The sequence below is a fragment of the Hypanus sabinus genome, chromosome 7 (assembly GCF_030144855.1).
Source record: "Hypanus sabinus isolate sHypSab1 chromosome 7, sHypSab1.hap1, whole genome shotgun sequence".
Classification (NCBI taxonomy): Eukaryota; Metazoa; Chordata; class Chondrichthyes; order Myliobatiformes; family Dasyatidae; genus Hypanus; species Hypanus sabinus.
In genome coordinates, this window is record NC_082712.1 from 128,739,808 (window position 1) to 128,766,519 (window position 26,712).

The following is a 26,712-nucleotide window of genomic DNA, read 5'->3' on the forward strand; positions in this document are numbered from 1 at the left end:
GACCAGCTGCTGAAAATCCTGGTTCAGGCTCAGAGTACAGTAATACAAATACCAACCATTTCAAGCCTATAGTTAGTGCACATAAAAGGGGTGGTGGGAAATAATGAGCAAGTTACTTTAGTTTTCAAATGACAATTCTCATGGCAACAGGAGATGCCATGGAAACTAGAAAATACAGAATTTGCCCAAAGCTATAGAGATGACCAGGTGCAGAACTGATAAAGCTACTTCCTCAGGGGAACCTGCAACCCAGGCTAATCCCAGTTTCCAGTGATGCCCGGATTGAGTTTGCATGTTTATTCTGGGAGCTTCAATCCCCAAATCCGGTAGACATCCAGGTTGGTAGGCAATTGGTCATTGTAAATCACCCCTAATGAGCAAGTGGGTGGTAGATTGAAGCCAATGAGTGCTTGGTGTTTTTTCTGCTGTCTTAGTCTTGGAGAGCTGTAGGACCCATTTCCAACCTTTGTGACACTGACCAACACGTAACTAACACAGCACCTTCACTCTAGCCTTATTCCACTGAAGGTGGCTTGGGAGGAAGATTTAAAAACAGTAAACCTCCCTCTTTTGGTGAGGAAAATCAAGAGGGGATCTTCGTAGCATTAGAACACAGCCATTCAGGAGTGAAATCAGCAGCGTTTTTTTCTACCAAAGTAGTGAAGACCAGGACTATTCACTTAATGATAACCTTGCCACATCACCGATGTTAGTCAAGCGTTATCAAGTGGTGTAGATCAGGAGTCAGCTGGAGACGCTCATGGAGTGAGTACCGTTTTGGATTCGCTCCATAACCTTTACTTTTCTTAACCTTTGATCACCCTTATTCAGCTTATTTTTACCTATATCGAAAGTTTCTTTATTTTTTTTTGGATTTACTGCCAAGAGTTTGTTGTGAACTTTTGAAGATATGCAAACAGAAATGTCTCTCAGGTCTAAGGGACGGGATCCCGGACGTAATCCGAACGGTAACGGAAAAAAGCAGGCTCCGACACAACAAACACAATTAACTTTTGAATTGTTTATGGAGGTTTTGGATGAAAAATTTGCTGAACTAAAACAATTTTTTAAAGAAGATATAAAGGCTTTTCAAGAGTACATGGTTAAGATGGATTCAGTAATTAAACAGCAACAAGCTCTTATTGCGTCTCTGCAAGAAGAAGCTCGGAAGCAAGATTTGACTATTGGAAAACTGCAACAGGATTTAATTTCGACCATTAAGCTGATGGAAGCCCTTAAAGCCAAGAGTGACGATTTTGAGAATCGGTCCAGAAGACAGAACTTACGTATACTTGGTCTTCCAGACGGCATAGAAAAAGATGACCCTTCGAAATATTTTGCTCAACTTTTAAAAGAAGCGTTTCCGACGATTTTCCCGAATAACCCCCCTTTATTGGATCGGGCACATAGAATTAGGCGTCGATCACCGAGTGTTACAGACAAACCTTCGGTGGTAATTGTCCGGTTCCATTATGTACATGACAAAGAACAAGTTATAAGAGCAGCTCGTCGGGTAGGAATGATTAAAATCAAAGATTTTTGCTTCCGCCTGATCGAAGATTTTAGTTCAGATCTTTTAAAAAGAAGGCTTCTTTTTAAACCGTTGATGGCTGAATGTTATGAGAAAAATCTGAAACCTGCGCTCCTATACCCTGCGAAGCTTCGAATTCTCCATCGAATGCTCCACCACAGGTTTTCATTTCAACTTCAGAAGCGAGAAAATATCTGGAGGAGAACTTCCCCACTGCTACAGACACTAGTCTTTAATAAATGAATGATTTTGATCGTGTAAGATGGTTCTCGATCTCTTAAACCAGAATTAAAATCTGGTTATTGGTGTAGGTTCATCCTACACTTTATACTCAAGTTAAAGTGTGTTAGCGTCATGTTAATTGTTTTGCCTTATACACTTTAATCATTTAACTACATACTTGTCTATTAATTTTGTTCCTTCGAAGGTATATTTTTAATTCTTTGAAGGTAAATTTTTCCTTGATTAAGATGGGGGTTTTTTGGAAAAGATTTTTGGTTTTGCTTAAGATGGCATTATGTTTATATTTTTCCCGTTTCTTCCGTACAATACATCGCTTATCTTAAATATTTTTTGTTTTGTCTGGGCCAGTGCCCAAGTTATAATTGTTTTTTAGTGATTATATTTTTATTCTTTTTACAACTAACTATACTTAGAAATATGGTTTTTATTATAGCGATTTTATTTTTAAAGTTGGGGTGATTCTTTTATATATATCCTTTTTATATGGAGTGTTCTTCAGCTGACATGGGGGTAGGATTAGTCTTACTTTTTCTCTTTTTAAGTCATATTTTGGCTTTTTCTCTTTTTCTCGGGGGTGGGGGGATGGTCTGTTTTCTAACTCTATTTTTTTTGTACCAGTTTGTGTTAGTTTTTTTTATTATTCGGGCTGTTTTTGAACTTCAAATAGGTCTGTGTTGTCGTCACTTCCGGGTTTTCTCACTACTTTTGTTCCTCTTCCGGGTGCATGAGTTTATAAGTTGGTTAACCCTTTCTATACCAAAGGGTTGATTTTAGAATTATGGCTCAGACCATTAATTTTGTGTCTTGGAATACTAATGATTTAAATCATCCAATTAAACGAAAGAAGATTTTCAAAGTATTCCAAAGACTTAATGCTCATATCATTTTTGTACAAGAAACTCATGTGAGGAGGGAGGACAAATTTCGTTTTTTTAGATTTTGGCGGGGTCAACAGTATCACGCAAATTCGAATGCTAAAGTAAAAGGAGTTTCAATTTTTATTGACTCCTCTATTTCATTTGTTCAACATGATATTTTTTCGGATCCGAATGGCAGATTTTTGTTAATTACAGGTTTACTTTGTAATAAAAAGGTTGCTTTGGTTAATGTTTATGCTCCAAATGTGGATTGTCCTGACTTTTTTAAGTCTTTATTTACTTCTTTACCCAATCTAAACGAATATAAGTTAATAATGGGTGGTGACTTTAATTGTTGTTTAAATCCTCTGATGGATAAATCTTTATCTATTCAGACTTTACCTAATAAGTCGGCCACTTGTATTAACTCTTTTTTGACTGACAATGGAGTTTTTGATATTTGGAGATTCCGGTATCCTAAAGACAAAGAGTTTTCTTTTTTCTCACATGTTTATCACTCTTATTCAAGAATTGATTATTTTTTTGTAGACTCTTGTTTTATTCCATTGGTAATCGGTTGTAACTATGATATTATAGCTATCTCTGATCATGCTCCGTTATTACTTTCTATGAAATTTACGGATACAGCTTCTAATGCTAGACAATGGTGATTTGACTCTACCTTGTTGCAAGACTCTGACTTTATAAAATTTATGGAGGAGCAGATCGACTTCTTCTTCTCAACTAATTCTAATTCTAGAAATGATATTTCCTGCGGAACACTTTGGGACACTTTTAAAGCTTATATACGTGGACAGATTATTTCTTATTCTGCTGGTTTGAGGAAACGTATCAAGATGGAAACTCTTTTATTGGTTGATAAAATTAAAGAGATTGATAAGAAATATTCGATTGCTCCTAGTAAGGAGCTTTACAAAGGGTTGAACTTCAAATGGAACATAGTTTATTACTTACATCCTCGATTGAAAATCAATTAATGAAAACTAAATCTGATTTTTATATACATAGTGATAAATCTGGTAAACTGTTAGCTAGTCAATTGAAGAATGCTCTGGTTAAACGTCAAATCACTAAGATTGGTCAGCAGAATGGGAATCTGACAGTTAATCATGATGAGATAAATAAGGCATTTCAAGATTTCTATACCTCCCTGTATCAATCTGAATTTCCTCAAGATTATAATACCATGTCTGATTTTCTTGGAAAATTAAATTTTCCAAGGTTATCATCTGATGATCTTTTAATATTGGATACTCCTATTACGGATGTAGAAATTAAGGGGGCTATTTCCTCAATGAATTCTGGGAAAGCACCGGGTCCAGATGGTTATACAGTTGAATTTTTTAAATTTTTTTCCGCTACTCTTTCCCCTTGGTTAGGTAAGGTTTTTGAGGAGGCCATTAGATTAGGGAATTTGCCACAATCTTTTTATAGAGCTTCCATTTCTCTAATATTGAAGAAAGATAAAGACCCTACTAATTGTGCTTCTTATAGACCTATATCTTTATTGAATGTAGACTCCAAGATTTTTTCTAAGTTACTGGCATCTAGATTGGAGAAGGTATTATCCAAAATTATTTCAGATGATCAAACTGGCTTTATTAAAAATCGTTATTCTTTTTTTAACATTAGGAGATTGTTGAATATTGTTTATACTCCCTCACATGATACTTCAGAATGCGTGATTTCATTAGATGCGGAGAAAGCATTTGACAGAGTTGAATGGCCTTACTTAATGTGTTGGAGAAGTTTAATTTTAGTCCGATATTTATATCATGGATTAAATTGATTTATCATACTCCAGTAGCCTCAGTGGTTACCAATAATCAAAGATCTCCCTTTTTTTGCCTATTTCGGGGCACTAGACAGGGATGTCCTCTTAGTCCATTACTATTTAACATTGCCTTAGAACCTTTGGCAATTGCCATCAGACAATCACAGGATATTTTGGGTATTAATCGTGGGACAGATATTCATAAGTTATCTTTGTATGCAGATGATTTATTATTATTCATTTCTAACCCGGAGAAATCCATTCCAGTAGTTTTATCATTATTGGCTCAATTTAGTGAGTTTTCTGGGTATAAGTTAAATCTTAATAAAAGTGAATTGTTTCCATTGAATAAACGGGTCCCAATTTATGGAAATTTACCCTTTAAATTAGTTAATGACTTTTTTACTTATTTAGGGATCAAAATCACAAAAAACCATAAAGATTTGTTTAGATTTAATTTTTTACCCTTAATTGATCAGATTAAAGGTTTGTTTACTAAGTGGTCACCTTTGTCTCTATCCCTAATAGGTAGGATTAATGCTATTAAGATGGTTATTTTACCTAAGTTTTTATATATTTTTCAAGCGATACCAATTTTTATCCCGAAATCTTTTTTTTTTACTAATGTTGACTCTAAAATTTCTTCATATATATGGCGGAATAAAAATCCCAGGTTAGGTAAAACATATTTACAGAAGACAAAAAAGGAAGGCGGGTTAGCATTACCTAATTTCAGATTTTACTATTGGGCAGTTAATATTAGATATTTGTTATGTTGGTTGAAAGATGGGGGTGGATCTTTTGGCCCTTGTTGGGTGAGTTTAGAAACTAAATCGGTATCAGCTTATGCTTTGGGTTCTATTTTAGGGACTTCTCTCCCTTTTGCTCTTTCTAAATTGCCGAAACGAATTGACAACCTGATAGTTAAACATACATTGCGTATATGGTTTCAATTTCGGAGATTTTTTGGGTTGACTCAATTCGTTTTAAATAGTCCTATTGTATCTAATTGTTTTTTTCACCCTTCCATTATAGATCAAGCTTATTCGGCTTGGAAAACTAAGGGATTACTAAGATTTTCTGATTTATTTTTAGATAATTGTTTCATGTCTTTTGAACAATTATCCAACAAATATAATTTGCCGAGATTTCATTTTTTTAGATATTTACAGATTAGACATTTTTTAAGTTCTGTACTCTCTACGTTTCCAAATTTTGTGCCTTCAGATACTTTGGAGAGTTTATTTGAATTAGACCCTTTTCAAAAAGGGCTTATTTCAAAACTTTATAATATAATTATGAAGATACGTTCAGAGCCTCTTTATAAGACTAAACGGGATTGGGAAAGAGAGCTTAGTTTTAGTATTTCTAGTGAGAATTGGGATAGAATTCTTCAATTAGTTAATACATCATCGTTATGTGCCAAACATTCACTAATACAATTTAAGGTCGTACATAGGGCCCATATGTCCAAGGATAAATTAGCTCATTTTTACTCTCATATAAGTCCTATTTGTGATAGATGTCATTCTGAAATTGCGTCTTTAACTCACATGTTTTGGTCGTGTTCATTTTTGGAGAAATATTGGAAAGATATTTTTGATATTATTTCTGTGGTTTTGAATATTGATTTACAACCTCATCCTATTACCGCAATTTTTGGTTTACCAATGTTAGATTCACTGCATTTATCTTCTTCAGCCCGTCGAATGATTGCATTTCTAACTCTGATGGCTAGAAGATCTATATTGTTGAATTGGAAAGAAATTGATCCTCCTACTGTATTTAATTGGTTCTCTCAAACTATGTTATGTTTAAATTTAGAAAAAATTAGAAGTGGTACTTTTGAGACTTCTATTAAATTTGAAAAGTTATGGAGACCATTTATTCAACATTTTCATATGATGTAATATGACCCTGTGCCAAGTTCATTTGATTTCCCAGCTTTTAGCTTATGTATTTTGAGAGGACCGGAAGTGACGGCATTGATGAATACTTATTTTTGTGAGATATTATAAACAGCCCGTTTTTTTTCCCCTTCTTTTTTGTTTTTTTTCTTTTATATTACTTATTAGTTATAGTTATTAGATTAGATTAGCTAGTTCTGCATTATATAATTTTTTTTTTGTTTTTTTTTCTTTCTTTTTTCTGTTTTTTTTATATTATACATTATGAAATATTTAGATTTACTATGTCCATACATATATCTTATGGCTTATGTCTTGGTAAACTCATTTATATTGTAACTATTATGCATGTTTTTTTTTCATATGTAATGGAATGTCTATGTTGGTAATTTCTTTATCAATATATCATCTGTATTCTGTCCAAATTACTAATATTAATAAAAAGATTTAGAAAGAAAAAGAAAGTGGTGTAGATCAAAAAGGCGATAGAAATATTCAACAGGACAGGCAGCAAGCGTGGAGAAAAAAAACTCATTTTTCCAGTTAATGATCTTTTGTTCCAAAAGGAGTAAATGGAGTTGAGCTGACTACCCAGAATTTGTTCCTACATTAAAACTAGAGAGATTATTACAGATATCAAAGACCGTCCATAGATGATTGATATTGAGATCTAGCAATTTTAAAAAAACCGAGCTGTAGTTACAGCTCAACACCAACTTGCATCGAACAACAGCAGCAAAGCACACACCGCACTTGGAAGCATTGCATTAAAGGGAGCAGTCAATGACCCAAACCATGCCACCGATCAGATTGAACTATGCATCCGAGTCCTTTGCATCAAGACTCAGACTTTACCAATACAAAGTGGGTGCCAGCTTTCTATGCGTCCCAACATGCTAACTGGGCTTGTGGTGCATTCCTTCAATTAGGATTCAAATACCAAAGCATGTACATCTTCCACAATGTCCAAAGTACAATTATTTTTCATATCAAAGCCATAGGTATCCATTTAATATCTGTATAATATATATACATAAATGTGTGTACACACACACACACACACACACACACACACGTGTTTACTTAATGTCTTGCATCTGGGATATCACCTCTTTCTTGGCCGGAACATTGTGTTCACCTGATCCAATGGAAATGTCAAGCAGGGGAAGCAAGCACCTAACAGACAAATTCAGTGGTGCAACACTGCATGCCCCAACATGGAACTTGAACTCACAAAACTGCTAATATGACAGCAGCTGCTGTTCTCCATGACTAGAGGTTTTCTTCCAACATCCCAAGGATATCCTATCAAGTTAAGGGGCCAGTGTAAATTACCCTTAAGTGTGGGTTGATGTCAAAAAAGAGAAGAAAATTGTGGACATGTGAGCGAATACAAAATTAAGTACACTTACATCGAGAACTGCCAGCAGGAAGCAGCATCTGTCCCCCACCATCCAGGCCACGCTCTCTTCTCTCTACTACCATTAGGCAGGAGGTACAGGAGCATTAAATCTCAAAGCACCATGATGGGGAAGGGTTACTGCCCTACAAACAGATTCCTGATCCAGCCTGGACAACACTAAAGTGTATATATATGGTAATATATACATACTTTGATAATAAAGCTACACACATCTTTTGCTACTAGTGCAAAGAGGAATTTAAACTCAACACAAATGGTTGTCACCTTCTACCTCACTGGCATATTCAGCAGATTTCACGATTGTACACAATCACATTCCCAGTTTCTGATGTGGACAGTGTTGACAGAGTGGAGTTTGCGATGATTTGTCTGCAGATTTTAGAACTGGCTTATTTATACTGTTTTAATTGAAGTTATTGATTCACTATGTCGAATTCCAAAGAAGCAAAGGGCGTGAAGCACAAAAGAATTATTATAAAATTCAGCGTGCACATGTTGTTACTGAGCAAAATAATTGCACAGCACACAAGATTTTTGCACACACTGGCCATTACAAATTGGAAGGAACACTGCCACCAATCCTTTGTATTTAGCCCTGCAACTTGTATCTTTGAAGCTCCAAGTGGTTCATCAATTAAATTCTTTCATAAGTGCACGATGACTTTGTCTAATCCTATTCATACATTTAAAGTGCCCTATTAATCATATTCTTTAAAAGCTGCTGCGCAGATCGACTCTGTGGTGAAGAAGGCATATGGTGCATTGGCCTTCATCAATCACAGGATTTAGTTTAGGAGTCGAGAGGTAATGTTACAGCTATACAAGACCCTGGTCAGACCCCACTTGAAGTACTGTGGTCAATTCTGGTCACCTCACTACAGGAAAGATGTGGAAGCCATAGAAAGGGTGCACAGGAGATTTACAAGGATGTTGCCTAGATTGGGGAGTATGCCTTATGAGAATAGGTTGTGTGAACTTGGCCTTTTCTCCTTTAAGCAGCAGAGGACAACAGGTGACCTGATCAAGGTGCATCAAATGAGAGGATTTGATTGTGTGGATAATCAGAAGCTTTTTGCCAGGCTGAAGTGGCTAACATAAGAGGGCCAAGTTTTAAGATGCTTGTAAGTAGGTACAGAGGAGATGTCAGGGCAAGTTGTTTTTTTTTTTAAAAACGCAGAGAGCGGTGTGTGCATGGAATGGGCTGCTGCCAACGATGGTGGAGGTGGATATGATATGTCCTTTAAGAGACTCATGGATAGGTACATGGAGCTTTGAAACAGAGGGCTATGGGTAACCTTAGGTAATTTACTAAAGTTCATGATCGGCACAGCACTGTGGGCTGAAGGGCCTGTATTGTACTGTAGGGTTTCTAAGTTTCTATTTAGCATTTTCCCTGCTCCTAATGTAAACACACCTGTTTGCAGTCACACATTCTCTCTCCTTCATTTTTCTCCCCCAGACAGTTGAGTTACATTTGCTAAGTTACACTAATCTGCAAGAACCATAGCTATAAATGTTTGGAAAATGACAACCAATGTATTTTACAATTCCCATGGCTACCGAAGGCCCAGGCAATTTATTGCCAGTCTCAATTTCTCCAGTGCATTCTTCTCCACAGCACCATTTAAATTCCTCCTTTTCATTAAGACTCCTGGAGCACTTCTCCTAACCTTGGAAAATCAAAGCATTTATTCCATGAGGTTAGATTGAACTTAACCTATTGACTGCACAGAAAATAAAATGCAGAATTTGCTTTCTAGAGTAAACTGTGTTAACAAGGACAATTCCAACCATGAAACCAAGTAAAATGCAACTTGTGTCATTAAACAGGACCCACTCTCACATCAGAACATAGACACAGCAGAGTCAGATATAGTGCCTGCCTTCCCAGAGTGGAATCAGTATCTTAGAACAATCAGTTCGCCCAAAGAGAAAGGCACTCTTTGCAAGGTGTTACTGTTCTTCTCAAAGGAAGAGTCTGATTCTAAAATCAAATTCTAATGAAGAATTTCTGAACCAAGTTAAAAGAATTTCAAAAAAAAAATTCTGCTCTTGACATAGAAGTGACAATTGCAAAGTAAAGAGCAGATTACCCAACTAACAAAACCAACATTCTGAGAAAGGAATCTGAAGTAGAAAACATGGCCATAATACTCGTCCAAAAGCACTTGAAGCACAAAGATTTCCCTGGGCACGGTTGAGTCACCCCTTGCTCAGGTTCTACTCTACTGTCCTATCAAAGAGTCAGCCTCGTAGGTTCAACTTTCACAACTTTGGTATTCAACTTCAAATAAAAACAGCAATGGGGATGTTCCCAAGACATGCCAGCAAGTGCTTAATGTTACATTGGAAGTTCCTACTGGCTGCTCATCCAATACAGCACTGTGCAACTGGGTCTAGACTTCCTAACCAACAGACCTCAAAGTCAGGATGCACAACTGCTCCTCTCTCCCCATCATCTTCAGCACGGGTGCCCCCAGCAAGGCGGGCGCTGAGCCCACGGCTTCACGGCCAATCACCCGAGTATGACATACAGAGAGGAGGTGTGAGAGCTCGAGGTCTGGTGTCATGCAAATAACCTCTTCAATGTCAACTAGACAAAGGAGATTGTTATTGACTTCTGAAAAATTCGCACTGCTTGCACCCCGTATTTACGACAATGGCACAGCAGTTTCAAACCCCGGGAGTGCACAACTTGGCTAAAGAGAACTGGACTTTGTACGTTCATACTCACGTTATTCCACAGATGCACAGTGCAGAGCATCCCAACAAGCTGCATCATTGCTTGGTATGGAAACTGAACTGTGGTGGGCAGAAAGGCTCTACTACCCAACACATCACTGGCACCACCCTACCTGCCATCAAGGTCATGAATGCAGAAAGGTGCTGGAAGAGGGCCAGTAACATTCATGATGGATCCTCCCCACGTCACTCATGGATCAATTACTCCACTCCCATTAGGAAGGAGGCTACGCAGCATCCAAACCAGAACTACCGGACTCGAAAGTTACCTTCCCCAAGCAGCAAAGCTGATCAACACCTCCACCCAATAACACACCCCTCTACACCCCCTAATGCCATAACTTCATTCCCTATCAGTCATCTTATGTATAGACACTCCTGTGCCCAGCGTCACTTTATGGACATACAACCCATGTAAAGTATACAAGGATTTTCAGTTATTGTGTTTTGTTATTACAGGCAGTTCCCGGGTTACAAACGAGTTCCGTTCCTGAGTCCATCTTTAAGTTGGATTTGTATATAAGTTGGAACAAGTACATCCTGTATTATTTAGCATCAGTCAAACTTCTGTTTTAGTATATATTTTACCTTTCTATGCATAGAAAACACTTAAGGAACATATGTATTTCAATAATTAAACCACTGCGTGGCTTAGTAATAATTGTAGCTTTCATCGGGGCAGGGCCTTTCACATGCTCCATTATTCTCACTTTATCCTTTAAAATTGTTCCAATTGTTGACCGACTGTAGCCTAACACTCTTCCAATGACAGATGGTGTTTCACCTCTTTCCAAATGCTTTATTATTTCCCTTTATTTTCAATTGCCATCGCTTCCCGTCAACAGAACAGAAACAGTGCGGGCGGCGGATCCCGAGCTCCACTGGGTCCCAAGGACCACCGCACTAAGTTCCCCGGGTCCTAAAGTCCACCGCACTGAGACAGGTTAAATGGGACAAGTGGGGGCTGTGCTGGGTTTGAGTTTGGGATCGGGATCCTCCACAATATACCACGTGGGAATTTAAACTGGAGGAGGTGGTGTATTTTTTTTACAAGCTCAACATCCACCCAGCACGAATGGAGTGCGCTCGGGAGCAGTCTGTCACCAGGTCCAACTCGGGAACCTCTGTTCTCGAGCCTGGCGCTGATCTCACAGAAACACCAGCCGACTGGAAAGTGTGTTTTGGGGGGGGGGGGGGAATAGGAGTGGGTCAAGGTGAATCTTGCTAAGAAAAATTTAAGCCAAATACGAAATTACACACTCACAGTGACAACGACTTAAAATGGCCGAAAGCTTCGTGATTCGACTTAAAATGACGGACGGCGTTCTCCTTCCTGGGTTTGTAAGTACGAGTTGTTTGCAAGTTGGACGTTCATAACTCGGGGACTACTTGTACTGTCTTCTTTATCCTACTGCATTTTTTGTGTGCTGCATCGGATCCGGAGTTAGAATTTATCATTCTCCTTTATGCCAGTGCACTGGAAATGACATTATGCAATCATGGATCAACTGAGTGACAGCCCAGTACCAGAAAATATCTACCTGTTCCTAACTCTGGTGGTTGAGGTTTGCAACAAATTCTCCTGCACCAAATTCATCATCACACAGCCACTTGATCTCATGATCTGTGACACAAAAGACTGCAGGTTCTGTAATCTTGAGCAGGTGGTGGGGAAATCTGCGTCAGGAATTTAGCTAGGTCAGCAATAGAGTCAGACAGATGGTCAGCAGTTTGGGCTGACACTCTACCTCAGTCCTGTGTTTTTTGTAAATCTTAACACCCTCTGCTAATGCATTCAATTTGTTCAATTCCAGACAGGAGACAGTTTAAAGAATATGATTATATACCTTGTACCCTTTAACATTAAGTCAAATTTTAACTAATACCTCCACATCACAAGGCAGAGGTGAGAAATATAATTTTATCCTCAACACGAACAGCAGTCAACCATTTAATCCCTTGAGCAAATTGTGTCATTTAATTAGATCACAGTCAATCTATACCTCAATACCCTGGTACATTAAAATTATTAATTGCAACCTCAGCAAATGCATTGATTAGCTCACCAGGAAAGATTCAGAATTTCTCTCCCTGGAAAAGAAGCTTCCCAACTTCACTCCTGGATTAAAACGGTAAGGTTTGTCCCCTTATAGTCTGAATCAGATTTATAGTTACTAACACATGCTGTAAAATTTGTTGCTTCACAGCAGCAATACAGTACAATACACAAAATATTACTGTAGGTTACAATAATAAAAATAAAAAGCAAAAAGAGCAAATAGTGAGGTAGTATTCATCAAATGTATGGACATACCCTCAGGAAGGAGGTTCAGAAGCTTGAGGGCACACACAACGATTAAGGGACAGCTGCTTCCTCTCTGCCATCCAATGTTTAAATGGGCACTGAAACCATGAACCTTGCCTCACTTTATTATTTCTGTTTTTGTGCTATTATTAATTTATCTATTGAACAGCCATATATACTTACTGTAATGGATTTACATTCCCCCTCCCCTCAATTATGTACTGCATTGTACAGCTGCTAAGTTAGTAAATTTCATGACATATGCTGGTGATGTTAAACCTGATTCTGAACGGTTCAGAAATCAGATGGCAGTAGGGAAGAAGCTGTTCCTAAAGTACTGAGTGTGCACCTTCAGGCTCATATAGCTCCTTCCTGATGGTAGTAATGAGAAGAGGGCATGTCCTGGAAGGTGATGGTCCTTACTGATGCATGCTCGAAGATGTCCTCGATGGGGCTGGGGGGGGGAGAGTTGTGCCCATGATGGAGGTGGTCAGGTCTACAACCCTCTGCAGTATTTTTTGATCCTGTGCACTGGCACCTTCATATCAAGGAGTGATGCAACCAGTCAGAATGTTCTCCATTGTATGCACGTACAAACTTGTAGGCATCTGTATAACTTGGATCTCAAATAAAAACTTAAGACTCTCTTCTTACAACCATTTCAGTGGCAATTCATAGTGGAGTGTCCGTACTTTCTGGGATAAGGGGAATGTAGGAGAGTGTGCTGAATTAGAAGCAAAGTTTCCTGTAGCTGGGGGGCAGAGACTTTAAAGACATATTGTTCTCGTTTCTGCGGAGGGAGGGGAAGGAGTGGTCTGATTTGGAAGGTTTAATGAGTCCTCTGGGTGAGCATTCTGAGTTGGTATCGGCCCTTACTTCCTGGCGAATAAATGGCCAAGAGCCCAGAAGGAAAGTCTCAGTTATCACTGGCTCAGGATGATCTTGGGGATGACACCCATCCCCGACAGGGAAGAGGAGCACGAGACCTGGGTGGAGCAGACCTCTCAGATGCTGGATGAGTGGCAGTGCTCTGATGATGTGAAAAGACAGCGATTGGTAAAGAGCTTGAGGGGGCCGGCTGCTGACGTAGTGAGATCCTTAAAGACACAGAAACCCTTTGCTACTTCTGTGGGCTACATGCAAGCACTAGATAATGATATTGGAACGACGGGAAGCCCATGGAGCTGATGACGGTGTTTCAGAACATGTTTCGGGTGGGGGGGGGGGAGAGAGGAGAGAGACTCTGCGCCTACATTGTTCAGTTAGAGAGGTAGCCGAGTTGCTTGCTGTGTGGGGGGGGGGGGGGGGGAGAGAGGAGAGAGACTCTGCGCCTACATTGTTCAGTTAGAGAGGTAGCCGAGTTGCTTGCGGTGGGGGGGGGGGGGGGAGAGAGGAGAGAGACTCTGCGCCTACATTGTTCAGTTAGAGAGGTAGCCGAGTTGCTTGCTGTGTGGGGGGGGGGGGGGGGGGAGAGAGGAGACAGACTCTCCGCCTACATTGTTCAGTTAGAGAGGTAGCCGAGTTGCTTGCGGTGGGGGGGGGGGGGCATTCAAACGGCTGAGGTGAATCAGATAAGGATGAACCAAGCCGCGAAAGGCACACACTCACAGAACGTGATCACTTGGGGTGTCCGAATGACTCCTAAGACGTGCCCCTGCCCTCGTTTGACAAGCTGATCAGAGAAGCAAGAGAGGAAGAGAATGCGATGGAGGCCTCTGACAGCAAGATATAGTCCTCGGTAGTGGCCCCCTTTGCTGAAGTGACCCCCGACTGTCCACCCACGGGGGTGGTAAAGGAACTTGTGGCAGAGTTTAGGGTGGAGATGTCCCGGTTATTATCAGCTGGTAGGGCCACCCTGCATGACAAAGCCGAAGGGAGACGGACCCCTGAGGGAATGGACTGAGCAGAGGGCTGCTAGTGAATGGGGTCCTGTGAGAAGGGGAGTGTCTGCTATAACTGTGGGGAAGCCTTTGGAGAGTGAGCCCCTGGGAGAGAGACTGAAGGAAACTTAGAAAAGGGAACAGCCTGGAGTCTTGCGGGGGAACAGATTCCCAGCAATCTATCAAGAAACACCCTAAAGCAAAAAACTTATTCCTGAAGGCTTAGTGGGGCCAAACTCCAGTTTATTGTTACAGATTGAGGGTATTTATCCCATACTTGACACAAGGTCACAGGTCACTCTACTGTAGTGTTCACTTTACAACCGGTATCTGACGCATTTACCATTGATGTCACTCAGTGCTAGAGATCTGGGGTCTTAGTATGGATGACTATGCGTGCGATGGTTACTTGTCATTGAAGCTGGAGCTTTCAGAGGCAAATGTGGTAGAAGCCGAGGTCCTTGATACATCAGTTCAGGTTTGTCTGGACCCTGTTGAGAAAGACGAAGCTGCAACTCTCGTGGGGACAAATACTCCTATTGTGAGGAGGCCAGTGGGAGCCCGCAAGGAGAGAGTTGGAGAGAGCTTTCTGAAAATATCGTCCATTCACCCTGTGTCTGAGCTGCTTTTGAGGAAGTGTGTGGGCACTTACGAGCATAAACAAGGAACTATGTGGTACACCCACATTTTGGCCTGGGGAAGTAACGAGAGTGATGCGAAACCCCAAATTTCCCAGCAGGCCTGAGTGCAAGGTGGATGCACCGGAAAACCACAAATGAGTCAGGCTTAAGTGCTGAGGTAATGCGGCAGCCCTAACTACAGAAGTCTTCGGTCGTGCAAGGTAACCAGATGACAGCGATCGTCAGGAACACTTCAGAGAGAGAGGGGTCACCCTCAAGCAGGGCATGCCAGTGGCACACCTCTTTCCAGTGATGGCAATGTCTACTGTCCCTGTAAGACAAGCCGCGGAGAAATTCTCTCCAAAAAACGGGAAAGTTGACTGCTGAAGTCATTCCCCCGGAATCCGAAGGTTGGAAGGAGGTCGATCGAGAAGGTGTTGAAGCTGGAAGATGTCTTTTCTACTGACGAGTTTGATGTAGGCTGTTCCAAGAGCACTTGCCACATCATCCAGGTGACAGAGGACACTCCATTCAGAGAAAGGTTGCGGCGGCTAGCCCCCACAGAGGTGAAAGACGTTTAGCAGCATCTGCAGAAGCTGGGAGAGTCCAGATGTCCCTATGCATCTCCAATAGTGGTGGCCAGGAAGAAGAATGGGAAAGTACGGATGTGTGTGGACTACTGGACTCTGAACGGGCGTACTGTCCTGACCAGTGCACGGTCCCAAGGATTGAGGACGCAGTGGTCTCTCTGAGAGGCGCAAAATGCTTCAGTGTGCTGGACTTGAAGAGTGGATGTTACCAGATCCCCATGAGTGAGGCTGACAATGAGAAGACTGCACTTATGTCCACTGGGATTCTTCCAGTTTGAAAGGATGCCCTAGGCATTATTGGGAGCCCTGGAAACTTTCCAGCATGTCATGGAGAAAACAGTGGGGGATGTGAACTTGCTTGAGGTGTTGTTGGTTGAACACGGATGATCTCTGTGTTCGGGTCCAGCTCGGAGGAACATGAAGCGACGCTACTGATGGTGCTGGGCCACCAGAAAGCTGAAGAGTTAAAACTTTCCCTGGGCAAGTGTCAGTTCTGCAAGATGTCTGTCAACTACGTTGGACACAGTCTCACGGGATGGGAGTAGCTACAGATCTGCCTGATAGAGGCGGTGACCACATGGCCAAAGACCCAGACTGTGAGCACCTTGTGCTTGTTCCTTGGATTCTGTGGGTCTACCATAGGTTCATGAGGGACTGCTCTAAAGTGAGTCACCCTTTTACTTAGCTTCTGTGCAGTTTCTTACCCAAAGGAGGGTAAGGGAGGAGGACAAAAGGAGAGGAGAATAACGAATAATCTTAGCCCTTTGGAGCCTTTTGGGCCGAGTTGGGATGTGAAATGTGAAGAGGCCTTTCAGTTATTGTAGGAGCTGCTGACAAAAGCACCGGTGCTGACTTTTGCAGATCCCTGACTGCCGTATGTACTGCATTCAGATGCCAGTGGAGAGGGCTTAGGGAATGTTCTGTATCAGGATCAGGGCACAGGGTTCAGACCTGTTGCGTTTGTCAACCGAGTCCGTCACCCTCCAAGCTAAACTACCTCATGCACAAATTGGAGTTCCTGGCATTGAAACGGGCTGTGGTGAATAAGCTAAGTGACTATCTATATGGTGCCAAGTTTGAGGTGAGGACAGACAACAACCCATTAACTTGTGTCCTAACCTTGACAAAATTGGATGCCACAGGCCATCAGTGGTTGGCAGCGTTGTCTGCCTATGATTTCAGCCTGAAGTACCAGCTGGGGAGTCGGAACACTGATGCCAATGCTTTATCCCAATGTGCACATGAAGAGCTAGACAGGGACAGAGAGTGGGAGAGCGCTCCTGCCCCTGGAGTCAAAGCTATGTGCCAGTTTTCCATCACGGGGAAAGTAGAGGAAAGGCAAGGGCACAATCAAGTAATAGATCATTTGGGAGCTTCTGATGGTGCCATTCCACATACTTACTGCAAGTTGACTGCTCTGAAGATAAAGCAGTTGCCGGAATTGTGTCCCAGGGAAGTGGCAGCTGCTCAGTGAGATGACCTGTGCATAGGCACCATTTAGTCAACAGTTGCGGAAGGGGACATGGCCCAAGCAAACAAGATGAAACACCCTGGACTGTATTTGCTATTGAGAGAATGGCCCAGATTGGAGTTGAGGAACCAGATTCTCTATCAGGCCTCCAGACCAGCCTCAGCATTTCCAGCTGATTCTGCCTGAGAAGTATTGGAGGATTGTGTTAAAGTTTCTGCATGATGATTTTGGGGGTTGACAAGAGCTATGGATTGCTCAGAGATCTGGTCTACTGGCCCCAAATGAAGCCAGAGGTCGAAGAGTACTACAAGTCATACATTCGATGTATAGGGAGGAAGACGCTGCCTACGAGGGCTGTTCCGTTGTCCCACTTGCAGAGTGTGGGGCTCCTTGATCTGGTGTGTATGGAGTTCCTATCAATGGAGCCTGATGGCAGCAACATGGCAAATGTTTTGGTTATTATGGATCACACCACCTCATCACCCGCAGGGTGAATGGCAGCCCAAGAGGTTCAGTTGGACCTTGCTAGACATGCTCGTAACCTTGGAGATCAGTAAAAAGAACAACTGGAGTCAATATATCAGATATCTGGGTACTCGCCATATTATCTGATGTTTGGGTGGTTGCCTGTTGACCTCTTTTGGGACTTGTGGGGGAGATCTATAACAAAAAAAAACTTCTGAAGTATGTGTCTGATATGAGAAGGTAGCTGAAAAAGGCTTATGAACTAACTAGCTGAAGTCTTGGCTACCAAGCAGAATCAAAAGTAAGAGGTACGATCAAAAAGGTTAGGTTCTCAACTCATGCCTAGAGCGAGTTCTCAAAGAATCTGGGGCAACTTGTGAACCATAATAGGCTGACCACCGAGCAGCTATGCCCTATAGTGGAGAGTCAGATATCAAACGTACCAGTTTTCTGAGTGAAACCAGAGGATGGAGACAGGCTCGTCACCATTCTCCATCGGAGCCACCTTCTACTCTGGGACAAGAGGTACATGTTGACCCAGAGCCTGGCCTGGACCTTAAGGGGACTCTGCAACAAAGTGGGGAACCGAAGGACTGGCAGCGGGAAGGATTAGACCAGACTCCACCCCTGAATGTGATACAGACTGAGGATGAGGAAATGGGAGTGTGGCGTATGCTGACTTATGCAAACTCCTCAATAGTTGACAAAGAGATTCCCAACCCTTCTCAAGCTGAGGTGGGTGAAATGGGGGGGGGGGGGAACTAGCAGTGGACAGGCAGGTTTGCAGTTAGGAAATTACAGGAGGCTAGACTCCAAAGTACCTGGGCATGAAGGTGAGCTCGGCCAAGTGATGAGGGGACCTGAATAGTCGGGAGGCATGAGTAATGGACAGACAGGGGCCTCCCCAAGTAGACAGGGAAGAGGCAAGGGAGTGTTTAAAGATGAAAAAGTAGTAAAGAGGTCCCAAAGAGTCAGGAGACTGGTAGAGATCCCAAAGAACCAGGAGACTGGTCTATGTTGCACCCAGGGAACAGAATGTGGCACCCACTGCCTTGGTGAGCTACGTCACTGCCATTTACATCCAGGTTGGACTTCATGCTTTGTGTGAAGGGGTGGCAAATTATCTCAATGTCATGAGAACATGACTAATTTTGGTGGGGTGGGGAAGAAGAGTAACACCCTGGGAAAGGATTTCACTGCTAATGTCATGGGCTTCTGTTTAAGCAGTGCTTGGGATTCAGCAGTGTTAGAGACTTCGGGTGCTTTGGAATGTGAGCCGTCCATTGAAGGATGTGTGTTTTTCATGTTGTGGGCCCGACACTAGTGTGAGCTGGGGACTTTTGTTTGATGGGTGATAAAGAGCGAAGACACTGGAGAGAACCAGTTGTAGGATTTGACCTGGTGGGGGACCGTGATTCAATGGAGATCGACCGAGGATCGGTGAATATGAATCTTAGGAAGAGTTGAGCTCCAACTTGTGCATATTTGACTGTTTAATTGCAATGGGCCTTTTTTTTCTTTACTAACCCATTAGTTAAGATTCATAAATATAATTCCTTTAATCACATGCAAGTGTACTGTCTGTTATTTCTTGGCACTGAGTTGTAACTGGGTAGAAAACCACACAGCATCCACACAAATCAGGGTTTGGGGTAGGAGAGCTGTCTCAATCTCACGCGTTTGGCAGAACCCTAGACTTACGCAGCCAAGGAAACCAGTGGGGTTTCACCATTGAGAAACTAGACAAAAAAAAACACACTGGACACACTTAGCAGATTCAATAATACCAGTGGGTTTGATACCAGAACGGTCAATGAAGAAACTTTTAACATTGGCTTCCTGTTTTCCCTGCTTTAATATTGCCGAGCACCTCTAGCATCTCCCACTTGCCTGGCCAAGACTTGGAATATTTTTACTTCAGATTTCCAACACTGCAGGCATTGTGGTTCCACACACTTGCTTGCGACATAGAGCTGTTAATTGGAAATTTCTGAATAATTTTCCATCAACAAGTACAAAAAATTTAGACCAGAACCATTTCTTCCTGGCACTATACTTCACAGATACAAGGTGCTTATGTTGAATACTTCAGCAGCAATATCCAAATACTCACCACCTTTAGCTGCCTCATTTCTCTGGAAATGGCCCCATTTAAAAATTAATTGGTCAGGCCTCCAAGTTTGATTTAAAATTTGTTAATATGGACAATTCACCAACTAAACTCAGTGTTCGCTACTTCCACTCAATCCTGTCATTCTACAGCTTACTGTAAATTTGGATTTCCAATGTCTCAGTTGGACTCAGTACAGGAGAGTGTATTTAATCTGGATATAAACACACTGTTACAATGGCATTACAGGAAAGATACTGGCGTGGACAGTGGAATGGCTGACAGGCAGGAGGCAGTGAGTAAGAATACAGGAGGCCTTTTCTGGTTGGCTGCCAGTGACTAGAGGTGTTCCTCAGAGTACTGGGACTAGTATTTTTCACATTATTTGTCAATGATTTGGATAATGGAATTGAAGACTTTGTGGCAAAGTTCACTGATGATATGAAGATAGGTTGCAGGGTAGGTAGTGCTAAGGAAGCTGTACAACTGCAGAAGGATTTATGACAAATCAGAATAATGGGCAAAACAGTGGCAAATGGAATAGTGTTGGGAAGTGTACAATAATGCATTTTGGTAAAAGGAACAAAAGTCCAGACTATCATGTAAATGGAGAGAAAATTCAAACATCAGAATTCAAACTCAGGAGTCCTCGTGCAAGACTCCCATAAGGTTAATCGACAGGTTGAGTCTGTGGTAAAGGAGGCAAATGCAACATTGGCATTTATTTCAAGGGGAATAGAATACAAAACAAGGAGATAACGCTGAGGCTTTATAAGACACCAGTCAGGCTGCACTTGGAGAATTGTCAACAGTTTTGGGAAAAGATGTGCTGTCATTGAAGGTCCAGAGGAGGCTCATGAGAATGAAGAGGTTAACACACGAGGAGTGTCTGGCAGCTTTGGGCTTATACTCACGGAATTTAGAAGCATGCAGGGGGATCTCATTGAAGCCTACTGAATGCTTAAAGAACTAGATAAGGAGGATGTGGAGAGGATGGCAGTGGTGTCCTGAACTAGAGGGCTCAGCCTCAAAACTGAGGGGCAACCCTTTAGAACAGAGGTAAGGAGGAATATTTTTGCCAGAGAATATTAAATTAGTGGACTGCTCTGCCACAGACAGCAGTGGAGGCCAAGACTGGGAGTATATTTAAAGTGAAAATTGATATCTCCTGATTGGTCAGGGCATCAACGGTTGGTGAGAAGACAGGTGTGTGGGGTTGAGTGGGATCCGGAATCAACCATGATGGAATGGTGGAGCAGACTATGGGCTGAATGGCCTAATTCCATTCCTATGTCTTATGGTCTAATGGGACTAGTGTAGTTAATTAATTGTGTTCTTAATATCCAGGGCCAGGAAATGCTACAACTAGCTTTTGGATTTTATTTTTAGGACCCGAGTGACAATACTGCAAAGACACATACAATTCTAGTTTGCTGATTTGAGCTGCTGGCTTGTAGGCTAGAAGCTGCTCTCCTCTCCCCCCCAACCCCCCACCCACCCATTCACCAAACTCTGTTCACAGAGATCACCACCAGACCAAATGAAAATTTCAAACCCCCAGTTTCCTCATCCACAGCAGCATGATCATACTGAAATAACAGCATAATAATGAATTGACAATTTTACTGTATGGATATCTGATTATTTTTCCTTCATTTTCTGGTCTATTATTTTTGATTGTTCAATTCAGTTTCCACCATACAAGTTTCTGATGGACTCAATAGCACAAGGACCCCACTGTTCTAAAACAGACCGTCTCTTCCAAGGAACAAGACCAACATGTCATTGAAATGGGCACTGTGTGACACCCTTTAGCTGCATTAAGTATGGGGTCATTCCACTGCAAGGTAATCCACACACTTGAAACAATCATTCCTTCCCCAGTTAAACGGTCGGAAATGAACACAACTTCCTGAATTTGTATTGTGTCTATATTTTTCAAAATCCAAGGAAACCACCCAATTGCTTAACTGTTTCCTGCCACTTTCTTTTAATGTAGTTTGATATTCTGGCACATCTTCAATACACTAAACACTGACTGCATGATTGCTTTGTGAACATCTCCAGTCTCAAAGGAGGTACATTCCCAAGTTTCTGCTCAATTGGCATTTTAATTCTCTTCCTTTATACTCCTCTATTATTCATCATTTCCATCATTACTGAACCACTTCCAGTCATTTTTTAAACTTTAAAATTTAGACTCATTGCATTAAACCATTGCTGATCCTAGATATCATATCATATACACACAGTCTATTGCTGAAGATAACCGTGGAAACCTAATACCCAATAGAATTTGTGTTGCGACTTGCTAGAGAATATTGCACTGAGGGCAGGAGCAGAACGAGAAGTCATCAATACAAAATTGTCAAGAAAGCCAATAGGGAATTCAGAACAGACTCCCTTTGATCAAAGCATGGCAAGAATGCAACTTGCTTATCACAAGTTGAAGAGAATGGCATGGACATAGAACGTCATAGCACAGAAACAGGCCTTTTGGCCCTTCTTGGTTGTGCCAAACCATTTTTCTGCCTAGTCCCAATGACCTGCACCTGGACCATATCCCTCTATACCCCTCTCATCCATATACCTGTCCAAGTTTTTCTTAAATGTTAGAAGTGAGCCTGCATTCACCAATTCAACTGGCAACTCATTCCACACTCCCACCACTCTGTGTGAAGAAGCCCCCACCTCCTAACATTACTTTAAATGTTTCCCCCTTCACCCTTACCCATGTCCTCTGGTTTTTTTTCTCCCCTAACCTCAGTGGAAAAAGCTTGCTTGCATTCACTCTATATATACCCATCATAATTTTATACACCTCTATCAAATCTCCCCTCATTCTCCTACGCTCCAGGGAATAAAGTCCTAACCTATTCAACCTTTCTCTGTAACTCAGTTTCTCAAGTCCCAGCAACATCCTTGTAAACCTTCTCTGCACTCTTTCAACCTTATTAATATCCTTCCTGTAATTCGGTGACCAAAACAGCACACAATACTCCAAATTCAGCCTCACCAATGTCATATACAACCTCACCATAACATTCCAACCCTTATACTCAACAGTTTGATTTATAAAGACCAATGTACCAAAAGCTCTCTTTACGACCCTATCTACCTGTGACACCACTTTTAGGGAATTATGTATCTGTACTCCCAGATCCCTCTGTTCTACTGCACTCCTCAGTGTTCTACCATTTACCTTGTATGTTCTACCTTGGTTTGTCCTTCCAAAGTGCAATACCTCACACTTGTCTGCATTAAACTCCATCTGCCATTTGTCAGCCCATTTTTCCAGCAGGTCCAAATCCCACTGCAAGCTTTGAAAACCTTCCTCGCTGTCCACTACACCTCTAATCTTTGTATCATCAGCAAATTTGCTGATCCAATTTACCATATTAACATCCAGATCATTGATATAGATGATAAATAACAATGGACCCAGCACTGATCCCTGTGGCACACCACTAGTCACAGGCCTCCACTCAGAGAAGCAATCCTCCACTACCACTCTGACTTCTCCCATTGAGCCAATGTCTAATCCAATTTACCACCTCACCATGTATACCTAGTGACTGAATCTTCCTAAACAACCTCCCATGCAGGACCTTGTCAAAGGCCTTTCTGAAGCCCATGTAGACAACATCCACTGCCTTCCCTTCATCCACTTTCCTGGGGACCTCCTCGGCAAAACTCTAATAGATTGCTTAAACATGACCCACCATGCACAAAGCCATATTGACTCTCCCTAATAAGTCCCTGTCTATCCAAATACTTCTAGATCCTATCTCTTAGTACTCCTTCCAATAATTTACCTACTACTAATGTCAAACTAACAGGCCTATAATTTCCCGGATTACTTTGAGAGCCTTTTTGAAACAACTGAACAACATGAGCTATCCTTCAATCCTCCGGCACCTCACCCGTGGATACTGACATTTTAAAATATTTCTGCCAGGGCCCCTGCAATTTGAACACTAGTCTCCTTCAAGATCTGAGAGAATACTCTGTCAGGTCCTCAGGAAGCAAATCTACCCTGATTTGCTTCAAGACAGCAAGCATCTCCTCTGTATAGGTTCAATGACCTCACGACTTGTTTGTCTTATTTCCATTGACTCCTTGCCAGTTTCCTTAGTAAATAGATGCAAAAAAAAAATCTATTTAAGATCTCCCCCATTTCTTTTGGTTCCACACTAATCTTGAAGAGAACCAATTTTATCCCTTACTATCCTTTTGCTCTTAATATACCTGTAGAAGCTCTTTGGATCACCCTTCACCTTGACTGCCAAAGCAACTTCATGTCTTCTTTTAGCCCTCTTGATTTCTTTCTTAAGTATTTTCTGGCACTGTTTACACTCAAGCATCTTATTTTTTCCCTTGTTGCCTATACCTGTCATACATCTCTCTCTTCATCAGATTTCCAATATCCCTTAAAAACCAACCTTATTCTTATTCACTTTGTCTTTAATCTTGACAGAACATACAAACTCTGCACTCTCAATTTCTCCTTCCAATCACATCCTTGCCAGAGAACAACCTGTCCAATCCATGCTTTATAGATCCTTTCTCATTTCTTCAAATTTGGCCTTTTTCCAGTTTAGAACCTCAACCTGAGGACCAGATCTATCTTTATCCATGACCAAGTTGAAACTAATGGTGTTATGATCACTAGACCCAAAATGTTCCCCTACACATACTTCCGTCACTTGTCCTAACTCGATTCCTAATAGGAGATCTAATATTGCATTCTCTCTAGTTGGTACCTCTATATATTGATTTAGAAAACTTTCCTGAACACATTTTTCGAACTCTAACCCATCTAGACCTTTAACAGTACATAATACAACCACATTAATGTGGTCATACATTTCCTTTTTCTCAGTTCCCACCATATGGCCTCGGTAGACAAACCCTCTAATCTGTCCTGCCTGAGCACTGCTGTAACAATTTCCCTGACTAGCAATGCCACCCATCTCCCACCCTTCATCCCTCTGCCTCTATCACGTCTGAAACATCAGAACCCTGGTACATCAAGCTGCCAGTCCTGCCCCTCCTGTAGCCATGGTTCATAATGTAATTCCATGTGTCAATCCACACCCTCAGCTCATCTGCCTTCCGCACAATACTCCTCGCAGTGAAACTGTCACACCTCAAGATTATTACCACCACACACAACCTTTCTATTTGTGACTTTGCGTGAACTTTTAACATAATTTTCAACCCCGCTCTACTATCCGCTCCGGCACTCTGGTTCCCATCCCCCTGTAAATCTAGCTCAAACACTCCCCAATAGCACTAGCAAACCTCCCTGCAAGGATATTGGTCCCTCTGTAGTTCATGTTTAATGGGAGGCCAAGGAAACACAAGGGAGGAGGGAATGGAGATTTATGAAGACAGATTAAGAAGAGGAAAGCACAGGCTCAAGTGGAACACAAGTTCTGGTGAGGACTAAATGTTCCAGAGTTCTGTTCTACATATAGAGCCCAGACCACTCCAGTTTTCATTCCTTTCACCCTTGCCAATTCCTCATGGCATCTAGGTGGGGAGAAAACATCCAAGTAGCCCTTGTACACAGGAATGAACATGCTAGGGGATCATGAGGCTTGCATGGACTATATGACTTCAAATCAGGTTGCCAGAGATCTTCAAGTAGAAAGGACAGGTTCCAAATCAGCAAGTTTGTAGTTGGTCCTGTAAAGGGGGTTTCTTCTTTTTTCTTTGTTACCCTGTATGTAATCAAAAGGGCTTCTTTGTTTTGTTAACTAGCAGGAATGCTCCTTTGTTGCGAGAGCGTGCTGGAAGCTTGTTTGGGTTAAAATTTACTGATAACGAGAATTGTATTCCTTTGTAAACCAAATGGGGATTAATGTTGTTCTTTCTTCTGAGTCTGCAAGCGGTTGTTGACGGGCTTTTGGGGAGATCGGCGCGAGGGGGTGAGAGAGAGGACACAATGCTGTAAGCTGGGCGAGGAATGGACCCCAAGTGGGGGTCCGAGGCCAAGAGGTACTCCGAGGAAGGGGGATGAAGCGAGATGTGCTTGGTTGACCACTTGGAGGGTCCTGAGCTGCGAGTCGAGGAGTTTGGAGGGGATCGAATGGTGGCCAGAAGACTTCAGTAATTGAGCTCCAACGGTTGTGCACAAAGTGGTTTGGACTTTGATAAGTTTGGCGCCTTTTCTTTATTTTTTCTCTTCATATATACTATATCGTTATTAATCATTTAAGTTATAGTAACCTTTATAAATTGTACTCATTTAATCGCTTATGGTGTATTGTCTGTTTTTGGGCGAGGCGGGGACATCACACAGCATACACACCAGCTGATTACCCAGTTTGGCAGGGCCAAAGGCTGCTCCCCCTAGACGAGAACAAGCTGAGCGAGCCTGAGGTGACCCAGGGGGTTACAGTCCAATAATCAATAAACTACTGAAGCTGCAAATCAGAAATACAGTTCCAGCTCCAAGGAAGAGCCATCAATGTGAAACATTTCCATGTACACTGCCTGTACTGCTAACTGACTCCTGCATTTTCACAAGCTATCAGTTAGAAGGGGAAAAACAGTTCTACCGCTCAAAATGTCTTATCGAGCTTTTAATGCAGCTCTGGCTGAAAGAACGGGAACAAGCAGAGAAATCCTATCTGGGGAGCTGGATGGAAATGTCATAAAACAAGGGCAAGGCAGTTGGCCAGCTAGAAATAATGAATGGAAAAGCTGAATGGAAAAGCAACTAAGCCAACATTCCTGTATGGCTAACTCAGTCATCCCACAAGGGG

At 41.8% G+C, this 26,712-nt stretch overlaps 1 protein-coding gene across 1 annotated transcript in view; it reads right to left on the reverse strand.

Moving 5' to 3' along the window:
• Positions 1–26,712, reverse strand: part of cd81a (CD81 molecule a) — an 89,408-nt gene that overhangs the window by 22,139 nt on the left and 40,557 nt on the right. The window lies entirely within an intron of this gene.